The sequence below is a fragment of the Panthera leo genome, chromosome B3, assembly GCF_018350215.1.
Source record: "Panthera leo isolate Ple1 chromosome B3, P.leo_Ple1_pat1.1, whole genome shotgun sequence".
Lineage (NCBI taxonomy): Eukaryota > Metazoa > Chordata > Mammalia > Carnivora > Felidae > Panthera > Panthera leo.
The window spans coordinates 131,935,059-131,951,597 of NC_056684.1; the positions used below are offsets into that span (position 1 = coordinate 131,935,059).

Below are 16,539 nucleotides of genomic sequence, written 5' to 3' on the forward strand. Positions count from 1 at the left end.
GCTGACACCTGTCTCCCCTGTTGCACGTTACGTCCATCTGTACACAGACTGAGATAGCGAGACAAGAACATGGTAAGGATGTTACCTGGGTGGTAGAACCGCGGGTCGTTTTAACTTTCTCCTTAGTATTTTATATGCAATTAGGACTTGTGTGATGAACATATTTTTCTTAAAAAAAAAAAAAAAAAAGGAAGGGAGGGGGAAGCAGCAAGACTGGGGAGCAGCCAGCCTGCTCTTCTATCCATGGGAATCCCGGCAGACAACTGAACGATACCAGAAGCTAAAAGATGAAGCACCCATGTGAACCAATCATTTTAATTCCAAGAATGCGTCCGAGTGTGACACAATAATCCCTGACTTCACAAAAGTTGCTTTATTAAAGAAGTTATTTCTATGATTTCAAACAAAAAGGATGTGAGTAGCTACTAAATTGACATTTACAGTAAAAAGTTCTGTTTTTGTCCTGTAGGAACGTTGGTAATAAAGTACATTTTAACTCCGCGTGCATTTTTTATTATTGTGAAAGGAATGGTGGATCTAAACGGACCAAAAAAAAAATTTTTTTTTGAAGTCACTGAGCAAATCAGAAGAGAACACAGATAATAAAAATAGCTTTGTTTCCAGACCACTTTTGCTCAAACCTGGCTGCACACTAGAGTCACTGGGGAGCTTTGTAAAAATACTGGTGCTGGAGCCCCACCCCCAAGGGGCTCTGACTGAGCTGATCTGGAGTGGGGCCGGACAGCGGGATTTTTTAAAACACATCCCCAGGCAATTTTAATGTACAGCCAGAGTTGAGAACCACCAGACCATTAAAATAAATTGCTACACAGCACATAATTCATAACTGTCTTTAAAAAAATGCAATGCCAACTGCTCCAGTGGTACTCAAAGTTACTGTGTTCCTAAGCTGCCCGCTCACTAGATTCTCCCTCTTTTAATTTTTATTGGAGTATATTATCCGTACAGAAATATACATTATCATAAGCATATAGTTCAATGCACCTATTCACATCGTATGACATATCCATGTCACCAGCACCAAAATCAAGAAACAGAACATTACCAGCATTCTAGAAGCTCCCTTGTTCATTCCAGATTGTTCCACAGCTTTTTCCCTTGCATGTTTGACACGACTTCTCACTAGGCATTTCAGTTGTGATCATTAGAGATCCCTGTGATGCAAATAAATTTCCTTAATTCATCTTTCACATTCTATCTAATTTGAATTATGAAAACTTGTATAGGAGAAAATAATTGTGGACATGTATTTAGCCACAAGAAGTTTATTGCCCAGACTGTTTATAATAGAAAGGGTAGGAGGAGGGGGGGAGGGAAGTACAACTAAATATCTAATCACAGGATTCAACTAAACAAATTTGCTAACCTCCATATGAGACTGTCCAGTTTGTATACTATGGCATAAACAAGATAGAATAAAGAGAGGCCTTACAGGAAAAAGAGGTTTTTTTTTTCAGCAGAACCCTAGAATAGGACTGTTATGGGCTGAGTTGTGTCTCCCCCAACTTCATATGTCAAAGTCCTAACCCCAGTACTTCAGAATGTAATCCTACTTAAAGATAGTGCCTTTAAAGAGGTGATTACATTAAAATGAGGCTGTTAGAATGGCCATAACCCAGTATCACCAGTGTCCTTATAAGAAGAGACTCGGACAGACGGGCATAGAGGAAAATCAAGTGAAGACACGGGAGAAGGAGGGCACCAGCAAGTCACAGAAAGAGGGCACAGAAGAAACCGACCTTGCCCACATCTTCATCTTGGACATACATCTAGCCTCCAGAACTAAGAGAAAACTCCCACAGGAGCCTCTTGGCCAGGATAGCTGAGCAGTACCCCAGCCATCCCTGGCCATCAGAGTGGATGGAAAACCTCATGCTCACAACACAAACCCCTAGCATATGTCTCTTTTCTGTCTCCTGTATGGGGGAGTCAGGTTTCTCTACTAAGCACCTGCAGGCATGGCCAGGTAAATAGGGATTCTCATGTGGGCTGAGAAATCCACTCTAGCCAGAGTGATATGGACAAGCAGATGCTAAGAACTGCCAATACTTTTAGAAAAACTAACAGAATGAAAGAGAGGTGGGGCGCCTGGGTGGCTCAGTCGGTTAAGCATCCGACTTCGGCTCAGGTCACGATCTCGCGGTATGTGAGTTCGAGCCCCACATCGGGCTCTGTGCTGACTGCTCAGAGCCTGGAGCCCGTTTCGGATTCTGTGTCTCCCTCTCTCTCTGACCCTCCCCCGTTCATGCTCTGTCTCTCTCTGTCTCAAAAATAAATAAATGTTAAAAAAAAAAAAAAAAAAAAAAGAATGAAAGAGAGGCACCAACTCACCTCCAGAAAAACTTACACCTGAAGAAACAGAATTCATTCAATGGAGAACCAAAAAAAAAAAAAAAAGGGGGAAAGGTATTTAAAATTTTTTTTAAAAATATTTATTTATTTTAGAGAGAGACAGAGACAGAGCATGAGTGGGGGAGGGGCAGAGAGAGAGGGAGACAGAATGAGAAGCAGGCTCTGGGTTCTGAGCTGTCGGCATAGAGTCTGACGTGGGGCTTACACTCGAAAGGCAAGATCATGATCTGAGCTGAAGTCGGATGCCCGACTGACTGAGCCACCCAGGTGCCCCAGGAAATGCTTTTTAATAAATATAATTAATATCCTCAGAGACATTTGAGACAGCTGCATATCCAGATAGATAGATAGATAGACAGACAGACAGACAAAACTTCTATGAAAAGTAGTTCCTAGAAACAAAAGAATTCTTGGAAACTAAAATCTTGATTAACAAAAACAAAAGCCCAGTAGAAGAAACAATTTCCACTCATCAGCTTTCCTTTTTTTTCCTTTCACCCATCAGCTTTCCTAAACGGAAAAGTTTGACAAGATCTACAGTTGGTGAAGATGGGGGGAGCCACAAATTCTCAAACGCCATTGGTAGAAACATATAAGAATGTCACCTGTGTATCATCTTTGGAAAGCAATTTAACAGTTTTTTTAATAATTGAAAATGTGCGTATCATTTGACGAAGCAGTTCTTTCTCTGAATATAAATCTTAGAGAAACTCTCATGCATGTACAAGTAGACAAGCACATGTATTCTCTGAAGTGTTGCTTCTCAGAGCAAAAAACTTAGAAACAGCTTAAATATCTATCATTAGTGGAATGAATAAATACATTGCACATATTCCTACAATGAATGAACTAGACACCCAACAACCTAAATAAGTTTCCCCAAACTTATTGTTGAGTGAAAAAAACCCCAAACTACTAGCTACAGAAAGGTAAACCCAGTGTGATACTACTATTTATCTTAAAGTGTGAAAACAAAACAAAACAAAGCAAAAGCAATAACAAAAACCTAGGAAAGACTGAGGGGTGATGGTAGAATATATACACATATAAACAAATAATATTTATGATAGTAATTGCTCTGGGGAAGATGAAGAAAAGGAGTAGAGAGAAGAGTAAATTTAGAAAGGAGAGGAATAAACTGCAATTTTCTCAACAATATTTTATTAAAAGGAACTAAAGCAAATATGACAAAACCTCAATGTTTATTATTTGAGTGATGTGTGCATGGGTGTTATGCTATCTTCTGCAATTTTCTATGGCTTACAATATTTTCAAATGAAAAAATCCCCACAAATGATGGACTGATATAAATAAAATCCATACAAATGAAGAGTACATAAAGAACTGAAATATTGAGGCAAGGAATCTACCCAGGACATAATGTCAAATTCCAAGCATTGAAATGCGGGAGATATAAAATTGAGTATAAAAAACAGCACCAGGAAGTGCTTGGCTGGTTTAGCGGGTGGAGTGTGTGATTCTTGATCTCGGGGTGTGAGTTCGAGCTCCACATTGAGTGTAGAGATTACTTGAAAATAAAAAAGCCTTAAAAAAAAAATATAACACAGAACCGGAGTTCCAACCTCTGTCTCAAAGAATATCCAAAAAGAAAGTAGATAGAGAAAATAATCAAATAAATTTTCAAAAAAATGTCAAACTTAAAGAGATTCTCAAATTTTCATACTAAAAGAGCCCACAAAATACTGAAAAAAGAGAGAGAGAGAGAGAGAAGTGTGGAGGATTTGGCCCCAGGCATATTGGTAAAATTTCCAGGAATAAAGAAAACAAATTCCAGAGAGGAAAAAAAATCCCAATAGTTTAACTTGCAAGGAAGAACAAACAGAAGGACATCATCAGACTTCTCAAGTGCAATAAGTATAAAATCCCATAAGATGAAGTACTATAAAGCTCTGCAGGAAAAAACAAAAAACAAAAACAATTTTCAATCTAGAATTCTATACCAGGCCAAAAACCATTTAAGTGCAAAATAAAAATAACTATTTTAGATGAACAAGGACTCAGAAAGTTCCTCTCCATGAATGCTTTCTGAAAGATTCTCTAGGGGATGTACTCCAACGATAGGAAAAATGAATCCAAGAAAGAGGAAGACAGGTCACACGCCAACTGTGGTGAGCAAAGAAACTAATAAAACCAGTAAAGCCCAATAGAACACCAAAAACATGGCTGTGAAGCTTAATTAATTGTTAAGAAAAAATTCTACCTGTTAAATTCCAAAAGATTTCAACAAAACCTGGGAATGAGGGAAAGGAGAGAAAATGGAAGAGGGAAGAAAGACACGATGAACTATCAAGGTCTAACCTTCTAAATGGAGGTGGATAATAGATACTAATTGGCTCTCAACATTGATGGAAGTATATATAGTCAAATATGCTGAGTCAAGTGTGAAAAAGCAAGTGCTTGAGGAAAGAATAAAAACAACGTGTATTTAGCAAACTACTAATGAACAAAAAGGAAAAAAAGAAAACAGCCAATTTATTCTAGTTCGACCCCTCCTATCCTCAACGTGAAAAAAGAATTTCAAATCCAGATTGATTCTACCAGTTACTGTGGTTTGATTTCAAACACCCAGTAGCTGCATCTATAGTAATTCAAAGAGGAAACCCCGGAGCTAGTGCGTCTCAGGGTTGTAAAAACAGAGATTGCTGGGCCCCACCCTCAGAGGTTCTGACGCAGTAAATCTAGGGTGGGGCCCAAGAAGTTTGCATTTCTAAGAAGTTCCTGGATGATGCTGATGCTTTGGTCCAGGGACACTTTGGGAAATACTGCCCATAGTGAATGAATCACGCATATTGATTGTCATTGTTGATTTTCCTCTGGGAGGAGTTCTCCAACAGCACATTTCTGGGACACAGTGCAGGGAAGGCCTGTTCTACCTGTTCCTGATACACAAAAAGAGGTCATTTTTTATTCAGAAGAATCTCTTTCAAGGGAGCCAGTTGCTGATGGAAGGAACCCCTAAAGTTATTTTTTAGAAAATGAAAGGAAGAGGAGGGCGGTTGCAGAAGCCAAGTCATCCAAATGGAAACACTGGTTGAACATTACTTTTACTCTATGTAGGCACAGAACAAACACTCTCTGACATGTATATATGTATTTCATAAGGCATTTCTATTTATTTTATATATTTCTTTTTAAACTATTTATTTGAGAGAGAGAGAGAGAGCATGAGCAGGGGAGAGGGGCAGAGCACGAGTGAGAGAGACAGAGAGAGAGACAGAGAGAGAGAGAACCCTAAGCAGGCTCCATACTTAGCGAGAGCCAGACACAGGACTCAATTTCGCAACCTTGGGATCATGACCTGAGCTGAAATCAAGCGTCAGACGCTCAGCTGACTGAGCTACCCAGGCATTTTTAAAGTTTGTTTGTTTATTATTTTGAGAAAGAGGGAGAGAGAGCGCATAAGTGGGGCAGGGGCACAGAGAGAGAGGGAGAACAAGAATCCCAAGCAGGCTCCACACTGTCAGCGAGGAGGGTGAGGCAGGGCTGGATCCCATGAACCAAGAGATGGTGATCTGAGTTGAAATCAAGAGTCAGTCCCTTAACCAATGGAGTCCCCCAGACACCCCCCCCCCCCTTCCCAGGTAAGGCATTAAAAAAAAAAAAAAATTCTGAGGTTGCCAGGTGTATTAGACAGAATTTTTGGTTTGATTAAAAACAACAACAACTAAATTTAAACGGACTTAAGCGATGAACAAACAAAAAACATTATTGGTTGCTGTAATTTAAATCCCAAGGATTAAGTAGCTTCAGGCATAACTAAATCCAGGTGTTCAACTGATGCTATTTCTATCTCTTTGTTCTGTTTTTCTCTGCCATGGCTTCACTCTTAGGTAGGTATTTACCACGGGTAGCCGCTGGGAGCTGGAAATTTACACTTGCCTTTTTACCCGGGATCCTAGTAGGAAGAGAACTCCTCCTTCTCAGATCACCCACGAATTCTAGGCTGGGCTCCCATTGGCCTTGTCTGCAATCAAGCGCTTATTATCGTTGAACCAATCAGCGCCCACAAGGACTACTCTGATTGGCCAGACCAGCTCAAGGGGGGTGTGACCACCCCCACCCAAATCAGAATTACTGAGAGTGGAGGAGGGGTGGCTCAACAAAGGAATATTGTTCCTTAGGGAAGCAAGCCGGGAACCTGAGCAGGGGATAGGTGAACCCAGAGCTGTTTTTATCTTGTCCGGTTACTAATACATAAAAAACAAACAAACCAATAAATAAATAAATACATACATACATACATACATACATACATACATACATACATAAAATTACTATGTAATTTCATGATCATTCCCTGAGGGAAAGCCCGTTTTAACCACGAAAGAAAACAAAACAGAAAAAGTTTCAAAATAAAAAGCTCTCTTTTACTTAAATAAAGGTAGCTGTGTGCAAAATGCAATGCATTTTCTTGTTTTTATAAAATTTTCACTTCCATAGAAAATGCTTGGAGCGCCTGGATGGCTCAGTCAGTTAAAAGTCTGATTTTTTATCTTGTTTCGGGTCATAATTTTACGGTTCATGGGTTCTGACCCGCATGGGGCTCTGCACTGACAGAGAGGAGCCTGTTTGGGATTTTCTTTCTTTTTCTCTCTCTCTCTCCCCCCCTCCCCCCACCCCCACCGCCTGTGCTCTCTCTCTCTCTCTCTCTCTCTCAAAAGAAAGAAACTTAAAAAAAAAAAAGTTTTACTTTCCATGCTCCTAACTCGGGCCCACCAATAGGCCCTGGGCCTAGACGCCACAAAAAATATTTTAATTTCTTTCAAAACCAGAATAAAAATGATTATGAAGAATATATAATAATGAAGCCAACCTATATCACATGCATCCTTATACCAATGTAGTCACACAATGTAATTATTTTATTTTTTCTTTCCTTTTCCTTTCCTTTCCTTTCCCTTTTTCCCTTTCCCTTTCCCTTTCCCTTGTCTTTCCTTATGGAGGAAAAAGGCCTATGAGGGCAAAGGTGCCATGAGCCCAGGAAAGTTATAATGTGACCTTTTCTTCTTCAGAGCCAAATTTCTGAGGGTAATTGTCATGTTCTCTCATCTCCCCAAAAAGTCAATTAACGGGGCGCCTGGGTGGCGCAGTCGGTTAAGCGTCGACTTCAGCCAGGTTACGATCTCGCGGTCCGTGAGTTCAAGCCCCGCGTCAGGCTCTGGGCTGATGGCTCGGAGCCTGGAGCCTCTTTCTGATTCTGTGTCTCCCTCTCTCTCTGCCCCTCCCCCGTTCATGCTCTGTCTCTCTCTGTCCCAAAAATAAATAAAAAACGTTGAAAAAAAAAAGTCAATTAACTACCCAATGTGTTACTGTCTTTGAGGAAAGTCTTAAGCCCCTTTGGAATTGACTGCTTCCTTGGGGCACCGCCTGGGTGGCTCAGTCAGTTAAGCGTCCAGTGTTGGCTCAGGTCATGATCTCGAGGTTCATGAGTTCGAACCCCCATCAGGCTCTGTGCTGACAGTGTGGAGCCTGCTTGGGATTCTCTCTCTCTCCCTCTCTCTCTCTCTCTCTCTCCACCCCCCTCGCTCTCCGCCCCTCCCCCACTCGTGCTTTCTCTCTCTTAAAAAGAAATAGAGTGACTTCTTCCTTAAAAGCTTAATGGGGGCATTGGGGCAGCTCCTGCGAGGTGATGCATGTGACAGGGACACTTGGTGTGTGCCAGAACAGCATCACCTAACACACCCTTGTTCACAGCATTCGTTTCTCATTCTGATATATGTACAGGCTTCCCCTGCTGTCCAAAAGGGGAGCTTTCCCATGAAAGCTTTCCTAATTCCTTAGGACACCTCTTACTAATGGATGCACAAAATAAATTGAGATGAAGCACGGATGTTCAAAGACACAGTTCAAAGCTCTGGCGCCTTGATGCTGAGATGCTGAGTGTAGTTCGACGGGAAGGAGCTTGGCGACACCTTTCTCCATGCTGGGGGGGTGTGCTGCCTCTGTAACAGCTTGAGAGGCAAAACAAATGCCGAACTATTTTTACTCTTCGCCTTTTTTCATAAAAGCAAATTTCCTCTTTGGATTCCTTTCAGTTAGTGAAAACAGGTACTAATTTAAGTCTTTGTAAAAAGACTTATTTAAGTCTTTGTAAAAAGATTTTGTAAAAGCAAAGCGACATAATGTGAACTTTTGAAAAGCGGGGTATACCTGTCTTTTATTCACTGATATTTACCTCTGTGCCAGGTACGGTGCTAAGATCTCATCTATGCCTCTTGAATTGGATTACCCCAACACCCGAGGCAGGTAAAGTGAGCTAACTCCTACGGTTACATAGGAGAGAAGAGAAACTTGAACCCAAACTTGAACCCAGGCCTCCCTAAATCCAAAGCCATGATCTCAAATGCTATGCTACATTCCTGCTAACTTTTCTGAAGTCCTGGTTTCTAGGTTCTCCCTGAAATGGAAAAGGAGCCAATGGTAGGTGCGGTGGGCGTGGGGAGACCCCTCTTCCCATGCCCGGTGTCCTCTGCCTTCTACCAGATTGATGCCTTTCACAGGGAAGAACTTCTTCATAAACCAGTTAGTCCTAAAGTCAAAATTTCCTGCGCTCGCAGTCTTATTATTTCCGTCTTTTTTTCCTTTCACCTATGATTTAATTTTTCTGTCTAGCGACTCCACAGCGAATTCCCATTAGCACCGAAAGCCATCTACCCACTCCGTTGACCTTGACTCGTGTACCATATGTGCCCCACTTTATCCACGTGGCTCCAGGCATTCACATTTTCCTCAAGGTCTCCTCTGCAAGCCTATGGGACGCCGGCACGGGCACCGGTATCCTGAAATCCCCTTCTATCACCACCACTGCCATCGCCACCCCCTTCTCTGCTCACAACACTCAGCCTGCTATAATTAAACAAACAGGGTTATTTGTGACATCCTGGTTTACACATCAACAAGTTATTTTCTCTGATTTTGCTATGGATGGATTTGCTCTGCTTACATTAAACAAAAACAGCTCACCCAAAAATGCAGAGTAAGCAAGGCGGAGGAAATGTGGCCCAGCAGCTGTCTCTTTCCCCACGAGGCAAGACCCAGCCTTCTCTTTCCCAGACTCCTCGTCTCAGAGGAGCCAAGCCAGGCGACTCCGGAGGAAACGGCCATCGAGGGCTCCAGAAACACAGAAAGGTTAGATGAGAGTTCAGTTTGGAAGCTTCCAGACGAAACAGCGTAGGGGACTAGTGGAAGCACGTGGGACTCCCTAAGCAAATGTGCTCCGTGAAGGTCTCCGGCGAATCCACTGCCCTGTAGGCTACGCTGTGAGGTCCATGTCTGGGGACAGGAGCGGGGGAAAGGGACTCAGGCCCACCACCTCTTCTCGGACTAAACACGCCCTGCCTGTCCATCTGTGTCCAGGCATGCCTGCTTCCACCCACCCTGAGCTGCAACCATGAGGGGCTTCTAAAAAGGCAAAGCGGTTGACGCCATATGTCCATGTAGATGGAGCCTCTTTGTCCTCAAGAAAAGCCCCAGCTCCTTAAAGTGGCTCTCTTTGCCCTTCAAGATCCGCCCCTGCCTACCAGTGCAGCCCGACCTACCCCCACCCCATTGTCTAGGCCTCAGCATTAGGGAGGTTGGAGTCTGACGAATGTGCCCTTTGCACAAGCTGTTCCTTCTTCTGGAACATACTCTCTCCAGCCCCCTTTGCTTGATTCCCTTCAAATCCTCCCTTTGCTGGTCCTCTTCATCCTTGCCTAACTCTAAATCTTTGTGTTCTTGAAATGCTTTTTTTTTTTCATGTTTATTTTGGGGGGGGGGGGTGGCGAGACAGAGGGAAAGCGAGGATTCAAAGCCAGCTCTGTGCTGAGAGCAGAGAGCCCGAGGCAGGCTTGAACTCACGAGCGGCGAGATCATGACCTGAGCGAGTCAGATGCTTAACCGACCGAGCCACCAGGTGCCCCCTCTAAGTCTCCTGTTCTAATTATCTGCCCACACACCCACCTCCCATACGGATGGTCAGCTCCACAAGGGCTGGGACGCGTGGACCTTGCTCTCTGTCGGGTTCCAGCGCTCGTCCACCCACCTGGCACAGCAAAGTCACTACAGATGTTTGCTGAGTGAATGAGGGACTCTTTTGTGTCCCTCCAAGTAACTGGCCTTTTGCAAGTATCGGGTTCAAAAGCAAAGGCTCCACCGTCACTCCCAATTAGAAACAATCTATGTCCATCCACAATAGAATATACAAATAAATTACGGCATAGTCACCGAGTACCAACTGTAAAGAGGGGGTGCTATGTATGACCGCATCCCCAAATGGGGGCGCATAGCACAAATAAAATGCTGAAAGATGCCAGGCGTGAAGGAGGGCCAACTTTAGTATTCCATTTATGTAAAGTACAAAAACAGGTAGAACAGATCTGGGCAGTGAGTAGTCAGAAGAGTGCTTCATGTGGGGGCTGCAAGGGGAGTGTCTGGGTGGTAGCACGGTCTGCTTCAAGGCCTGGGTGCTGGCGTAAGGTACACAGGCACAGTCGGTGTGTGAGTGTAAATACAAATCTATATTTATACGTTTAATGAATGTATTTCATGCGTATTATATAGAGATAACTATTGAATTACATGTATTTACAAATAGGCGATACACATACATATTATAAAATACAAATATATATGAAAAGTATATATATTATACATAAACGTATGTCATATGTATATAGGCTAGTTGAATAAAAAGTAAACAAGCAAACTAGGGGCCAATGCGGTGCTGGGGCAGAACGGGGTTCTGCTTTCCCTCTGTCCTTCCTGTCCACCTTGGGTCTGTCCCTTCTCTCAACAGGCTGCATCACTGGTGGCCAGAGGGTATGGTCCTGCTCTCCTGGCCCCAGGCTCATATCCCTCCTGCCAGGATCCCTCTGACTGGAATCTGCCTCTCTGCCCTGCCTCCAAAGGCCCCAATCCTGGAGAATGGAGACACGCGGTTGCTGTGAAAGTCGGCCTCCTGAAGACCCTTGGGTCCACCCCCACCGGGAGAGTTTGGATCTGTAGGGCAGGACTCTGGAAGTGAGCCCGGAAGACGTGTGGGAGAAAGGAGTTGCTCCGCAGAAAGGAGTGTGAAGGCTTTGGACAATGGAGAGAATGGGAAGGAGAGGTGGGGAAGGACGGTGAGAGGCAAAAAAGGATCAAGAGCGAGTGAGATGGGGATGTGGCCGGGGTACCACGTGGTGACATCCTCAGAGTCGGGGCGGCCAGGAGACTTTGTGATGCAACACTCGACTTTAAGTGATGCAGTTTTGCACCGGAAACCCCTCCGTGTCCTCTTCCTCCCAGACCTCCAATAAAGTCTGCTACACGCACACAACAAACACACGCATGCACGCGGGCACACGCGTGTGAGCACAGCGCTGTCAGAGTTGGGATATTTGGGAAGGGAACCGAGGCTCCCCTGTGTCTGGCTTACCGAGGCAGCGGACAGGGACAGAAAGCTTGTCCCTAAGTTGATCTACAGTCAGAGGCTGCGGGGACGCAGAGCCGGCCGGTGACTGAGGGGCTGTGATCCTCCCAGGACGGGACTTCTCACAAATCTTGGGGATGGTTTTGGACTTGCATGGAAGACTGTCTGAGAGCTTTCGGCAAATCTTATTGAGATTTTAAAGGGCCAGGGGATGACAGTGGACATCAAGGTCATACATTAGTACATTAAGTAGCTATTGAAGGTCTTAGCTCCTGTACTTAATTATAGGTTCCTTGAAGGCAGAAACTGTGTGTTCGTTTTGGTGTCTCCCACAAATGCCAGAGTCTGGTCTGGAATAAATACATCTCTTGAAGTCCCTAAGAGGGGGTGTGGATGACACACAATACTTTGCACCCTGTACCCTTAGAACACACCTGTGGGCAGGTACTACCTTGTCACAGCAGCAGCCCAGAAAGAACGAGCCAGCCCCAGCTTCCTTTTGCGTCTTGACAGCCTCACCATATTTTCACACATGTAGCTGCCCCTGGTTATAAGCCAGGGAGGAGGGTATGTGGTGATACCCATTTACCACTGAGGAAATGAAATTTCAGCGAGGGGGTGGAGCTTCCTCCGGACACCCCATTAGTAAGTGGGGGCAAACGGGACTATTGTTTTCTTTCTGTTGGCACTTTTGTCACACTTCTAAATTACTTCCGGATCACTGAAACACTCACAAAATATCTGCCCCCCAATCTATGGCAAGGCTTTACTGGGGAGACATCCCTCCGCCCTCCCCCCTCTCTGCTGTTTGGGGCCACTCACCCGTCACGTGGCTGGGGGTCAACTGGGCTGAGAAGGGACTACTGGCCCACAGCCCTCTTAGGATGTGACTGCCCTAAGATGACCCTGTCAAGGAGCACCTTGGGGTTCCCATTCATTCATTCATTCACTCATTCATTCATTCATTCGATGTTGTAGAACAAAAGAGACCCTGCAGTGGGCTCTGGGAGGAAGGTGCGAACTGGACTGTGCTCCTCACCTAAGGAGTTCTCAGACTGGTGCAGGAGCCCTCTGAAGCGGAAGGCTCAAATCCCAGTGAGCCCATGAGGGAAAGTTGACTCAACTTTTGGGGTCCCAGGGAAAGTGCTATCTCGACTTTGGAGCAGAGGACTGACTCAAACTCACCAGGAGAAAGGGTGAGGCAGAGTATTCGGGGGGGGGTGGGGTAAGCTGCATGTGCAGCAGCCTGGGGGTCAAAGAAAGCCCAACACACTTAGTGAACTGATTCAATGCTACTGATTCAATGTGACTGAACGAAGAATGGACAGAAGTGAGGCTAGAGAGGGTGGCTTGCCCCACCTGACTCACCCGTGGTCCTTGGGACACGGGCAGTTTGGTCAGGTGAGAATACAGTTATTTCCCACAGCACGGCTCTCTTGGGTATAAGTCATACACTAGTACGCCCTGCCCCACAGCTCAGAGGCATATCCCAAGCCAAGTGCACATTGGCACCTCTTCCACCAGATTAGAGATAAAAATAGAAACCCCTGCCCCCATCACCTCCATGGAGACAGGGCTCTCCAAAGAAACCCTTTCCCTAAACCCAGCCCTCTTTTGGAGGTGATGGTCATCAAAGGGTCACAAACTGATTTTCCATCAGCCTTTTACAAGTCCTCCATGGTGGTGTGGGAACATAGCTTCTACTGTCTGTGACACACGTCACATGGGAGACTGTCACCGAAGTCCAGAGGGAACCACAGAAAAGACGGATAAGAGGTAAGAGGGCCAGGAAGCCAAAGAATGAGCCTCGGAGAGGGGAGGCCCAGCGCAGAGTGCACCCACGGACTCTGGGCGGGGCAGCACAGTTTGTGTGCCCAGATCAGCCTCTGCGGTCTACCGGGCTGGGGTTTAGGCCGCCATTCCCCAACAGCTACACGGTCTCCAAGTCTGTTTTCTCATGTGTAATATGAGAAGAGTAAGACCTAACTCACAGAACAAATGACTGATTGATTCTGAGACTACAACCTGCCAGGATCCCAAATGCTTTCCCCATGAAAAGCTTTCAGGCACTTCCACGTCAGGAACAATCCTTTTTTGGCTGTCTGCTCCTGATTTACCAGGAATCCAAGAAGCTGTCTTGAACATTCTGAAATTGGAACAATGAGGAGAAGAATCATGATGTCACATACGAAAAAGCACAGAGAAACCTGCCTCTGCCCTGGCCTACCTGAAGCCTTGGACAGGACAGTCTAACCTCTGGGCCTCACTCTGCCCTGGCCTACCTGAAGCCTTGGACAGGACAGTCTAACCTCTGGGCCTCAGTTTCCTCCTTTATATAAAAGGAGGGGAGACTTCGGGACATGCCCACACACAGCAGGTGCGAAGGCGAGTACTGACCCTGCCTTCGCAGACAAGGTTTGGACTCAGACAGACCTAGTGGCCCTCTGCTTCGTAACCATGTTGTATTAATTTGCGGGGACTGCCAGAACAACGGAGCACAGACTGAGGGCTTAACCAACAGCATTTATTGTCTCTTAGTTCTGGGGGCCAGGCATCTGAGATGAAGGTGTTGGCTGGGCTGGTTCCTCCTCCGAAGGTTTGGGGGAGAATCTGTTCCCTGACTCTCCCCTATCTTCTGGGGGTGGGGTGGGGTGGTTACTGGCAATCTTTGGTATCCTTGGCTTGTAGAAGCATCACTACCATCCCTACCTCCACTCTCACGGCCTCCTCCCTGCGCGTATGTGTGTGTCTGTCTCCAAATTTCCCCCTTTGCATCAGAACATCAGTCATATCGTATTTGGAGCCCACCCTACTCTAATACGACCTCATCTCCACTAATTACTTCTGCAAGGACCCTATGCCCAAGGAAGATCATATTCTGAGGCATTAGGGGGCCAGGATTTCAATGTATGAATTTTGAGGGGACACAACCGAACCCGGGGCAAGGCAATCAGCCTGACCTCGGTTTCTTTGCCTCTAAACTTAGCGGTAATCCTGAGGGATGAAGGAGACAATGTGTGTGAAGTTCCCTGACACATAATAGGTGCTTCCCAGGGTAGCAGCCCAACAGATATTGATTCCTTCCATCAGCAGAAATGCCCAAGGCCCACTCTGTGTTTCTTTGCTCTGGCTCTGCTCACTCCCCACCACCCTCTAGCCCTGTGGAGCTGACAAAGTGATTTCACTTAAACTTAACAGTTGGATCTGTTCTCTACAAAGATGTTTGCTGTGGAAGTCTGTTCAGGGGCATTACTTTTGTACTCCCGAAATTGTTGCACAGGCGTGATCCAAAGAGCCCCGCCTTGCCATGAAGGTAAAGGATGTGACGGACAGCTGCGCGGAGGGTGACTGCTCTTCAAGCACCGCCCAGGACTGTCGGCGGCCTACAGTGTGAACACCTGCGCCCTCCTTTCTCCCCTGTTCTCCCCCTCTTGTCGGCTTCGATGCACAGGCTGTATAATTCAAGTCATTAATTTTTTCCATTCAGTGCGCTGCCGGTTTCTTCCCATGTCGTTCCTGGAACCCTCTTGTGTGCATCTTCTAAATTTAAAATAAATACAGTGTACATAATTGGATGCTAACCAGACAACACCGAGCAATCATACACTCTCATTGTTGCCTCAGACATGAGTGGGGAAGGTCTCCGCATGTTCCGGATGAAATGCTTAATGTGACAAGTTGCCCTCACGTGCTTCAGTATCGGTATTAGCCTTTAGAATATTTCCCGTTATAAACAAGGAAAAGTTCTTGCACCAAAAACAGACATCCAAATTGTTCCAGTTGCTACAATTTCGCGCTCACGGGGCTGAGTGGACAGAGCTTAAGGGTAGAACCAGATCTCTGGCTGCAAACTCACCGCAAAGAGGATATGTAACACCAACTAAATGCTCACATTGGGATTTTCAGCTTTGCGATGAAGAAACTGTACCAGATCTTTTCTTCCCCCCAAACATGGATGCAACCTTGAGCTGAGATGGTTTCTTTAAAGTTTTATTTATTTAAGTAATCGCTATACCCCACGTGGGGCTGGAACGCACAACGCCGAGATCAAGATTCAGTCGTTTCACCGAGCTCACCGGGCGCCCCTTGAGATGATTCTGTAAGGACAGAAAGATGACCTTACGTAGCATCAGACCTTATGGAAGAGACGGTAACACATCTCGAAGAATCCACTCGTTTGCTTACATTTCCTGGTCCTCTGCCTAGTAGGGGTCACGTGTTAAGTTCCGGCCAATGAAATGTGAGCAACAATGATATGTGCGTCACTTCCGGTCTGAGAGGGTGGGAGGGCCAGGCACAATTCTCCAAACTTTCTTTCCCACACGTGGTGAGAGAAGGTACCCGTGAGTTCTAAATGGTGGAACTTTCATCAGCCTAGGGTCCCTGACCTGGGAAGTGGGGAGACCCCTTGCCAACCTGTGCAGGACACATAGCAGGTGTGAGAAATACATTTTTCATGTGTTAAGACACTGAGATTTTTTTTTTTTATGTTTATTTATTTTTGAGAGAGAGAGACAGAGTATGAATGGGGGAGGGGCAGAGAGAGAGAGGAAGACACAGAATCTGAAGCAGACTCCAGGCTCTGAGATGTCAGCACAGAGCCTGATGCGGGGCTCGAACTCACAGACCGCGAGTTCATGACCTACGCCGAAGTCGGACACTCAACCGACTGAGTCACCCAGGCACCCCTAGACACAGAGATTATTTCTAATACAGCATATTCCAGCTTGACCAGTATAAGTCTTGAAGTGAAA

General features: G+C 45.4%; 3 long non-coding RNA genes across 3 annotated transcripts; 1 reads left to right on the forward strand and 2 right to left on the reverse strand.

Moving 5' to 3' along the window:
* Nucleotides 1-433: 433 nt before the first annotated feature.
* On the reverse strand, nt 434-9,498 carry LOC122223035. Its single transcript, XR_006204011.1, has 3 exons — nt 9,358-9,498; nt 1,067-1,175; nt 434-537 (listed from the first exon to the last, which is right to left on the reverse strand). It is a non-coding gene; the product is annotated as an uncharacterized LOC122223035 (long non-coding RNA).
* A 2,196-nt stretch (nt 9,499-11,694) lies between these two features.
* Nucleotides 11,695-15,120, reverse strand: LOC122223034. The gene is made up of 3 exons (XR_006204010.1): nt 15,039-15,120; nt 13,811-13,931; nt 11,695-11,969 (listed from the first exon to the last, which is right to left on the reverse strand). It is a non-coding gene; the product is annotated as an uncharacterized LOC122223034 (long non-coding RNA).
* On the forward strand, nt 13,959-15,366 carry LOC122223033. Its single transcript, XR_006204009.1, has 2 exons — nt 13,959-14,200; nt 15,066-15,366. It is a non-coding gene; the product is annotated as an uncharacterized LOC122223033 (long non-coding RNA).
* The last annotated feature ends 1,173 nt before the right edge of the window (nt 15,367-16,539 follow it).